Below are 10746 nucleotides of genomic sequence, written 5' to 3'. Positions count from 1 at the left end.
AGCTCCTGTTCCGGGGCAGCCCCTGAGACTTGCCCTTACTACGAGGAGTTGGAGCAGATCCTGAGCGGTGGAGAAGCCCAGACTCCACTGCAGGTGGTGGAGTCCGGGTTACCCCACCACATCGTGGACCGACCCCTCCTGAGGGAGGAAGACCAGGCAGAAGAGGCGGGAGATCTGCACCAGGAGGAGGAGGAAGAGGAAGCAGCAGGGACCCAGACCCCAGAGGCCTCCCAGGCATCCGTGGATATCGTGGAGGGAACATCAGGTGAGTGCTTTGAGGGGTCACCACATATGGGCAGGTTGGCAGTGTGGGGGGCCAGCTAGCCCCATTGCCATTGTGGAGCCCCTGTGAAGCTTTCAGGACAATGCCCAACTCACACGTGGTGTCATGTGTAACACTCCTGAGTCTCCTGTCCAAAGGACAGCCCCTGACAGCCACAGCATGTCCTCGGGGACAGCAGGGGTGCACACAGACAGTGATTGTCTGCTCCTCTTTTCCTCCACAGCCAGACCCTCTAACTAACAGGGGAGCACCACACACACACCCACCACCATCCCGGACCCATGGCACCTGCAGGCACTGGCATGTGTACATGGATCTGCTGAGGGAGCATGTTGTGGCCCTGCAGGACCTCAACAGGATCCTCCAGCAGAGGACAGAGGCAGAGTCCGAGTGGCGCACCAGGCTGCTGGACAAGCTGGTCCAGCAATGCTCTGACATCTGTGCCACAATGAGGGAGCTCTTCGCCTTGCCTGCCCCTGTCCCGGGCACCACTCGTCCTGCACGCCAGGCCCCTGCTCCCCCTGCCTCTCTTCCCCCTTCCCCCCCCAGCCCCTCCATCCCGCTCTTTACCCCCTTTTCCTCTTCCTCTTTTCTCCTCTTTCCCCTCCTTCATTGTTTGGAGCGAGAACTAGAAAAAAAAAAGGAAAAAAGATGAGACAAAAAGGAATCTAGAAAAAAACAAGAGAAAGAGGGGTGGGAAATTGGGAAAGGAAAACCTGAACATTTGGTGGTTAAAATGTGTGATTAAAATGTTCTCAAAAATATCCCGCCCCCCCTCCCTCCAAAATGCAAAACCTGCAGAACAAACATTTTTCTGGATTTTTAGAGAAAAATCTTCTACAAATGTTTCACTCTGCTGTATTTATTTGTATAGATAAGAAGCAGGAAGGTGAGGACTTGACAGAGGAGGAAATGCTGCGATGTAAGAAGGGAGAGGCAAGGAGATAGGTGTGGGAAAAAGCGTGGGTTGAAATATGACAGGAACACGAAGGCATGCAAAGGTTGGTGAGCTACATTGGGAAGGGTAATTGTAGCATGAGCCAGTGACTGATGAGAGCTGAGTAAAAGCTCAGTTATTTGGCACTCAATGAACCAGAAGGCTGAATTAACCAGCATTTCTGATATCTCCCAATGCAAATCTTCAGTATAGTAACAGAGACCAGTATACTTCCCAGCACATTACACAATTACATAACCTGCACTCTGCTTTCATGCAAAAGAGGCAGAAGACATGTAAAAAAACTAAAATCTGGGACTTATTCAAAAAAGCAGCTTCCAAGGTGTATCATAGGGTCACTACAGATTCAGCCCAACCTGATAAACTTTCTACATCTACAATGATGACTGACATTGCTAATGATGACCCTGAGTCACTGCAAGATCCTGAAGTGCCTTCTGAATCATCAAAGAAAGATTAGATAATGTCCAGTGTATAATTTTAGTGTTAAGTGTATTTTAAGTGATCTGTGTGTGGCCTAAAGTGATATGCAATGTGATAACCTGCTGTATAGAAAACTTTACCTGTACACACCTAAGTGCTTCAAGACACCAGCCACTCTACAGTGCAGTACTACTGCTGGACTGGTGAGTACCTGTACATTATTTTATACTTCATTCATGTTATTGTACTTTAATTTGGTGAAAATTGGTATTCCATTGATAAAGGATATCTCTGAGTTAACCAGAATATTCCCTTAACCAACACTCCCATTTCCCCAACATGCTGGATATAATGAACCCTGTGCAAACAGGCAGAGTCAAGAGTTTTAGGCCAGTGTTTCTCAACCAGTCATATGAGTATCCTCAGGGATACTTGAGAGAAGTCTGGGGGAGTACGTCAACACAACTGAAATTTGGAGAAAACTGAATTTTTGTTTTAAGTTTTGCAGTGCTTTAGTATTTTTGTACTTTTTACACCCAAACATTTTGCCCTTCCCAGCTACAATTAAGTTGTTTAAACAAATGTGTTGCAATGGTAGAAAAAAATGTGTATCTGAAAACTGTAGAAACTGAGGGTATTTATCTTTTTTTAAAAGGGGTACTTTATAAAAAAAAGGTTGAGAAACACTGTTTTAGGCCATGGGTATTTTGACAAATATGTTTGGATAAAGCAAATGAAACTGGTAGGTTGAAACATATTTTCCCTATTAGCATGCTGATGTGCAGAGAACTGCCTCTTTCTTAAACCAATTCTCAGCATTTGCAATGACAAGTGCAGAAGGAATTGCCTTGAGGTTAATTGGAAGAACTGGGTGTGAAACTTTCACGTCTGCTCATTGTGCCTGCATTCCTGCTACTCATAGCTTGCATTCCTGATGTTCTGGGCTCATTCACATATTGTTAAGGTGTATTTTGTGTGCATGCTGATCTACCTAAACAGTCAAATGGATTTGAAGAACTACCACCGATAATATGTAGGAATTTTGTTTTGTTAACTAAAAATACCTACCTGTGGGCTGAAAAATTAACATATGTATTACTGGATATCTGCCATTAATGAATATCAGAAAGAAATTGGGCACAAAGCTATCACTCTTACAATGAATTGGTGGCTTAATTGACCATAAAAAGCCCTTTCCTTTCCCACTAATCTGGATTTCCCTGGGCTACCAGAATTGCAGATGAAAGTGCAAACCATCCTTGACCTTACTTAACCAGCAAACTGTTCTCCTCTCTCACATACAGAAATAACAATACTTTGGATGCAGTGTAGTTGTAGCTGTGTCCATCCCAGGACATTATATTATCTCACACACTTTGTTTAGCTAGTATTTTGGGAGAGGTTTACAAGGTTTGGAAACTACAAAGAAGAGTTCAAGTTCCCACTCATTCTGCTGTGCCCTGACCCTTAAAGAGATATTAAGGAACATTTTGAAACTTGTCAATTTATATCCTCCCAGTCAACTACGTGTCCTGATTTTAAATTCAGTCATGCAGCTGTATAATATATAATACATATAATTTAGACGAGATATAGGATTTTATAGTTCTCCACATTTGATTTGAGTAATTCAAGGACTGAGAAACAGGTGATCTGTGCTCCAATCCTGGCTTTGCCCTGACTGCCTATGTAATCTTGGACATGTCTCTTAGAGACAGATTTTTCAAGGTATTCAGATCCCTAACTCTCAGGGTATATCTACACTACAGAATTTTTTTTGAAAAAAGGTTGTTTTTCCAAAAAAAGTCACTTACGTCCACACTGCAATTGCATTCTCCAAAAGAAAATTAAAAGAACAGAGGGAGTTTTCCAAAATTGGTATTCCTCATTCTATGAGGGAAAAGCCTTTTTTCCAGAAGAGCTCTTTCAGAAAAAGACGTGTGGATGGGGAAGAGGGAGTTATTTCAAAAGAGGAGGAAAGAGGAAAAAGCACAGGTGCCCTGGTGGCCACTCCGTCCATAGTTATCACAGCTTACATGCAAGAGAGCATCCATTCAGTGCAGACGCTATCTTTTGAAAAAACAGATCGCTTTTTCAATGCACTTTGGCAGCATGAATGCTTTCTTTCAGAAGACATTTTTCCAGAAGATCTCTTCTGGAAAAGCTTCTTTCAAAAGAAGCCTGTAGTCTAGACATAGCTTCAGTGAAATCACTGGGAGGTAGGGGCCCAAAATATGTAGAAGAATCTGGTTGTTAACCTTTCTGTGACTCAGTTGCCCCATCTATAAACTAGGAGTAATTATAATACCTACCTCACAGTACAGTAATGAAGCTTCATCAGTTAGGCCCTTTTTTCAGGAAAGTTCAGGTGCTTATGATCATTCATATTCAGGAAAGCATGATTAAATGCTTTCCTGAATAGGGATGGTTACTTGAATCAAAGCTTTATATTTACAAAGTGCTTCAAGATCTCCAGATAGTAAGTGTTAAGTGCTATTGGTTATTTCTAGTTGGTGTCTAAATATGTACTTCATGTAAATTAGCCAAGGGATTTTGTTGTAATATATAACATCTCTTATGCACACTGATTTTTCAATTTCATATGTAATTTTAAACCACGCAGAGCTAGGTTAAGATTTATCTAAATGTTATTAAGCATTAGATGAAGCCAGTCTCTTCACAGCACATCAGTTTGTTTACATTTATACTGATCGTGTGCACTGTCTCTTTTATTCACAGAGTCTTTGGATGAATTATATTTTGTTGACAAAGTCTGAAGAGGAAGCAAAAGAAATCAGGTCATAATGCCACTTTCAAGAGCTGGCAAGTTCACTGTGAAGTGAAGTAAAATTTACTACAGTGATTACACATGCAGAACAATGACTTTTTTCTCCCCTTAGAAGGCATTTTGTTCTAAAGTTCTTAATTTAAATAAATATTTTTATTGCCAAATCTTGAACAACAAGTGAAAAATTAATTCAACCCATTCAAAAGTAAGTTCCTCTGACTACAGAGCTGGGATTTTTTATTCTAGTTCCAGCTTTTTGCCATATGAGCCCAATGGGACAGCACAAAGATGAGAGGTTCAATAGTAAACCAATGAGATCATTTTTCCTTTTGTGCCAAAGTTTAAATAGCATTTACTTTTCAGCTAATTTCTGTTACTACTTTGCAAGTAGATACCAAAATAGATACTGTTCTTTTCTTTTGTCTGGTACAATACAGACAGGTTCTATCTCATCATGGTGAGATATGTAATCAGGAAGATTTGTACAGTATATAATTTTCTCACATTACAAAAAGGGTAGGATCTTTTCTGAAAAATGTATGAAGATGAAATCTCCTGGCTTATTTAAGAAATAATAAATATTTGCTCCTAGGAATTCCCTCTCACACACATTCTCTTTTCACGCACAATAACACCTCTCAACTTCTCAGGGGTATATGGTGAGGCTAAATGTCTTAGGGTATGTCTACACTACAAAGTTAGTTCGAACTAACGGACGTTAGTTCGAACTAACTTTCCTAGGTGCTACACTAGCGCTCTGTTAGTTCGAACTTAATTCGAACTAACGGAGCGCTTAGTTCAAACTAGGTAAACCTCATTTTACGAGGACTAACGCCTAGTTCGAACTAGCTAGTTCGAATTAAGGGCTGTGTAGACCCTTAATTCGAACTAGTGGGAGGCTAAGGCTTCCCAGGTTTCCCTGGTGGCCACTCTGGCCAACACCAGGGAAACTCTATTGCCCCCCTCCCGGACCCGGAGCCCTTAAAGGGCCACGGGCTGGCTACTCACTTTGTGCCAGTTGCAAGGCTGAAAGCACCCGTGCCAGCAGACCCTGCACCTGCCACACCATGAGCCAGCCATCCGAGGGCTCCCAGCCCTCCACTGCTCCCCAGGACCAGCCTGGCGGCTCCCAGGAGCCTGCCCGGGGACACAAAAGGCGGGCGCCCGCTTGGTCAAGTGCGGAGATCGTGGACCTCATCGAGGTTTGGGGGGAAGCCTCCAATGTCCACGATCTCCGCACTAGCCACAGGAATGCGGCCGTCTACGGCCGTATGGCTGCCAGCCTGGCCGCCAGGGGCCACCAGCGCAGCCGGGAGCAGGTGCGCTGCAAAATTAAGGACTTGCGGCAGTCCTACTCCCGGGCTTGCCTGCCAGGGGCCGACCCGGAGGCCTGCCCCCACTTCCATGCCCTGGACCGCATCCTGGGGCCTCATGCCGTCCCTGCCCCCTGGGACGTGATTGACCCCGGGGCAGAGGGACCGCTCCTGGACACAGAGGAGGAGGAAGAGGGCTCTGAGAGCCAGGAGCTTGCCGCCAGCCTGCCCAGGACCCGGGACCCCCGAGGCACCCCACAGAGCCGTTCGCCTGCATCGTCAGAGGCCGGGGAGGCGTCCACCTGTGAGTACCCTCGTGTTCCCCTTATGTGTACGGGGGGCTGGGGCGAGAGGGAGCCCCGGGACCGTGCGCCTGGGCCTTGCCCACCACGGAGCAGTAGCTGGGGATCCTGCAGGGGCCCTGACCTTGCACAGGGGAGCTGGGTTTCACACACCTGGGCCCCTGGGGAAATTGACCGCTGGTCTTGTTGCACCACAGCTGCAGCACCTGGGCCTGCAGGGCGCACCACACCGCCTGCAGCAGCCGCCCGCGCCCGGGAAAGCAGGACAGCCAGGAACCAGGAGGACTACCAGAGGCGGCACCTCTGTTTCCTGGACCGACAGCTCCGTCTCCAGGACCTCTGGGTCCAGGAGGACCTCAGGCTGCGCCAGAGGAGTCTGGAGGCCCTGGAGGAGCAGGGCCGTGCCCTGCGAGGCCACCTCCAGAGCCTGCTGGTCCGCTTTCCATTTCCTCCTCCCCCTGCTCCCCCTCTTGCTCTCTCTCTTGCTCCCCCTGCTCCCCCTGCTCCTCCTGCTCCCACTCCTGCTTCCGCTCCTGCTTCCTCCACACCCCCTGTCCCCTCTGCCCCCCCCTCCACAACCATTCCCCACCGACGCCCCCGGACCCGCAGTGTGGCGAGACGGGAGAGGCAGCCGGACTCCCACCCCTGAGCTTTCCTTTCCCTTCCTCCCTTCCCTCCCCTCCCCTTCCAGCTCCCTCGTCCCAGGTTTCCCCCTCCCTTCTCCCACCTTCATTCCTCCCTCCCCCCACCCCAGTTCTGTGAAATAAACAGACGTTTTTGTTTGAAAAACAGGTGTCTTTATTTGACAGTAGGTAGGGAGGGGAAAGGGGAAGGGGGGGTAGGATGGAAGAAGGCCCCAGTGGGGCATGCAAGGGAGAGGTCAGTCCTCCTCCTCCTCCACCTGGAAGCTCTCCCGCAGGGCTTCCCGGATCCGGATGGCCCCCCGCTGGGCTTCCCAGACGGCGGCGGTGCGGGGCTGACCGTAGTGTCCAGCCATGCGGTCAGCCTCAGCCATCCAGGCTGGCAGGAAAGCCTCCCCCTTCCGCTCACACAAATTGTGGAGCACACAACATGCCGCCACCACGGGAGGGATGTTGTGCTCGGCCAGGTCCAGACGGGTGAGGAGGCATCGAAAGCGGGCTTTCAGTTGCCCGAAGGCCCCCTCCACCACGATGTGGGCCCTGGTCAGCCTGGCATTGAAGGCCTGGCGGGAGGGATTGAGGTGCCCCGTGTAGGGCTTCATGAGCCACGGCTGCAGTGGGTAGGCGGCATCCCCCACCAGGCACACGGGCATGTCCACGTCCCCGACCCTGATGTGGCGGTCGGGGAAGAAGGTCCCGTCCTGCAGCCGCTGGCACACGGAGGAGTTGCAGTACACCCGGGCGTCGTGTGCTTTGCCGGACCAGCCCACATTAATGTCCGTGAACTGTCCCCGGTGGTCACACACGGCCTGCAGGATCACAGAGAAGTACCCCTTGCGGTTCACGTACCGGGACGCCTGGTGTTCCGGGGCACGGATGGGGATGTGCGTCCTGTCGATGGCCCCCCCCCGCAGTTGGGGAAGCTGAGGGCGCCGAATCCCCGGATGACGGCGTCCGGGTCGGCGAGGCGGACCACCCTGCGGAGCAGCACCCGGTTGATGGCCTTGACCACCTGCGGAGAGAGACACAGCAAAGCGCCAATCAGTGGGGCGCCCGGGTGGCTGGGATCGTGCGTGTCCTGGCAGTGCCCTGCGCCCCACTCCCGGAAGCAACCCCCTGGTGGCGTGTAGTACGGCCGGGACAGCCCGACCCCTCCGGTGCGGGGCGCTTTCGCCTCCTTCCGCCCCCCCCTTTGTCCCTGGGGCGGCCCATCCCCTCCTCGCAGCCCACCTCCCCCCCGGCTCGGTGGCCGACGAGCGCCGTACCTGCATGAACACCGCTCCGACGGTGGATCTCCCCACGCCGAACTGGTTCCCGACGGATCGGTAGCTGTCCGGCATGGAGAGCTTCCAGAGGGCGATGGCCACCCGCTTCTGGAGGGGGATGGCGAGTCTCATGCGAGTGTCCCTTCTTTGCAGGGCAGGGGCGAGCCACTCGCAGAGCTCCAGGAAGGTGTCCCTCCTCATTCTGAAGTTCTGGGTCCACTGTCGGTCGTCCCAGCGCTCCTGGACGATGCGGTCCCACCAGTTGGTGCTGGTGTCCAGACGCCAGACGCGGCGGGGCACGCCGGTGCCGGGGTGCCGCCGCGGCTCCTCCATGGCCCCCAGGGCAGCCAGGTGGAGAGGCAGGGGGCTGACGTTCCCCAGGTGGTGCCAGGCAGCCTCGAGCCATTGGTGGCAGGCTTGCAGCAGCAAGTCCAGAAAGTGCACCAGAAGGTGCAGGGTGAGCTGTGGCTCCATGTTGCCACCTGCGGCGGCCCCCCCCGAAGGGAAGCACCGACACAGATGGGCACAGAGACCAACGCTTTGCTGTCCCTCGGCGAGGTTGGCAAGCAAGCAGGAAAAGCTGAGAACCGGCTGTCCAGGGGGGTCCCTTTAAGCACGAGCCTCAGATAGCCTCAGACAGCAGCCACACAAAGCAACTACTGACCTGATGCCCTGCCAGAACCGGTTTCAGCTGCCCTTAAATGCCCCTCTGCGTCCAATCAGTGTGGACGCGCTAGTTCAAATTAGCAAAACGCTAATTCGAACTAGTTTTTTAGTCTAGATCCGTTAGTTCGAATTAGCTTAGTTCGAATTAACTAATTCGAACTAAGTTAGTTCGAATTAACGTTGTAGTGTAGACGTACCCTTAGTGTGTATCAGGTGATAAATGCCGATTCTTATGTCTCACACATACCCATACACTTTTATTCACATTTCTCAGCATCTGCTTATCACTCCTTCATCTTTCTTTCTTATGGATGCCATTATTGCCATAAGGTCAAACCTTCTGGACATAGAGGTAATCACAAATGGTAGGATATTTTGCTGCATTTTTGGGACCCTATTTCTGAGTGAGGGTATGTTGCAAGAGCAGCATGCAGTGAAGACAGTATTAATAACCTGTTTTGGAAAGTTGTGTTTGAAACTGCCTGGGACTTGAGATCCCAGAGGTCAGTCAGTGTTTGTTGAGTAAAAGCAGAACATTACCGATAAACTCTGTCTTCCTTCAAAAGTGAAGAGAGAACTACTGTCACCAGAGACTGAGGCTCGTGTACGTAGGTATTCCAACAGAACTGATTGGTCCTGCTTTTCTGTACTTACTGTATCATTCTTATGTAACTTCTGTTCTTTCAGTTTCAGTTAAAGAACAAATAAAATAGTGGAAACACCTCTAGGAATGATACCCCATGCCCTGAACCAGCTTTAACTGATGCAAAACACAGCAGCCCATCTGCTTAGAAACACAGAGCAGAGCATGTGGAGTGGTGTTTTCGTGGTGACCTATTCTCTACACTGGATACCTATCAAATACAAAGTGGAGTTCAAGGTCTTAAGTTCAAGCTCTCAAGAACATTCAAAGCCTTCCATGAGAGAACTTTCACCCCTGCCACTATGGAAATAAAGCTGTCAGCCAAATAAGAGGCTCTTGAGTGCAGGAGATAGAACTTCAAAAGGAACCAAATCTAGATTATGTAAGTCATACTTGAAAGAGGTAAGAATGGCCATGAAACCATCCACTGTGAGAGCTAAACACCAGGACTGCCAACAGGGGCAGGTGAAAGGAACAATTTCCCAGTAGCCCGGGCCATTTAAACAGGTCTTGGGTGCAGAACTGATTCCAATACCACCTACCTGGCTGATTAGTAGAGCACAGACCACAGCATGCATTCAGGTGCCCCATCCTACATAGCTCCATCACGCAGCAGCTGCTCTAGGGATCCTCACCCTAGCTGTGTAGGGGGAGAAAGGACGCTGCTTCTGTACCCCATCTCTTACAAGGAGACAGGGTGTAGACCCAGCTGCTCAGGAGGACTTGAGTTGGATGGAGCTTGCTGCATGGAGTTTAGGGCGAATTACGTGAATGAGTGTCTGCCTGCCTTCCTTGATATCCCCAGCAGCAAGCTCTCTGTCTCTCTGGGTGTGTCTACACTCCAGCACTAATTCAAACTAACTTAATTCAAATTAGTTAATTCAAACTAAGCTAATTCGAATTAGTGCATCTAGACCTAAAAACTAATTCGAATTAGCATTTGCTAATTCGAAATAGCATGGCCACAATGAGTGGACCCTGAACCGAAGTTAAGGTTGGCCGGAAGCAGTGCCGGCAGGGCATCAAGTTAGGTCTTGGAGTGTGGAGCTGCTGCCTCAGGATAGCCGAGGGCTGTGCTTAAAGGGACCTGACCCCCACCCCGGACAGACAGTTCTCAGTGTTCCCCGCTTGCTTGTCTACCTCGATGAGGGACAGCAAAGCAGTCCTGTCTTGGATTGCCCTGAGTGCCCTCACACAGCACATCACAGCACTCAGCCTTCAGTCTGGCTGCACTTGCCACAGGCTGCCATCCGGGGGGGGTCATTCAGGGGGCTGTCAGGATCCAGGAGACCCTGCAGGAGAGCTACCACTCCGAAGAGCCCGCAGAGCCACCCCAGTCCTCCCCATTGGTGGCTCGTGCCCCATTCCTCCCTCACCTCCTTCCACTTACCCCTCCCTAGCCCCCCTTCCTGATGTAAAAGATAAAGGACACGTGTGTTCAAAAATAGAAACTCTCTTTATTTA

At 50.0% G+C, this 10746-nt stretch overlaps 1 long non-coding RNA gene across 1 annotated transcript; it reads left to right on the top strand.

The window, feature by feature from the left end:
• The first annotated feature begins 1204 nt into the window (after positions 1-1204).
• LOC102447715 (uncharacterized) lies at positions 1205-10405 on the top strand. Its single transcript, XR_001369327.4, has 3 exons — positions 1205-1867; positions 4404-4657; positions 9327-10405. It is a non-coding gene; the product is annotated as an uncharacterized LOC102447715 (long non-coding RNA).
• The last annotated feature ends 341 nt before the right edge of the window (positions 10406-10746 follow it).

This window comes from Pelodiscus sinensis, chromosome 1 (assembly GCF_052426305.1).
Source record: "Pelodiscus sinensis isolate ZL-2025 chromosome 1, ASM5242630v1, whole genome shotgun sequence".
NCBI classification, from domain to species: Eukaryota; Metazoa; Chordata; order Testudines; family Trionychidae; genus Pelodiscus; species Pelodiscus sinensis.
This window is presented reverse-complemented; position numbering and strand designations above follow the sequence as displayed.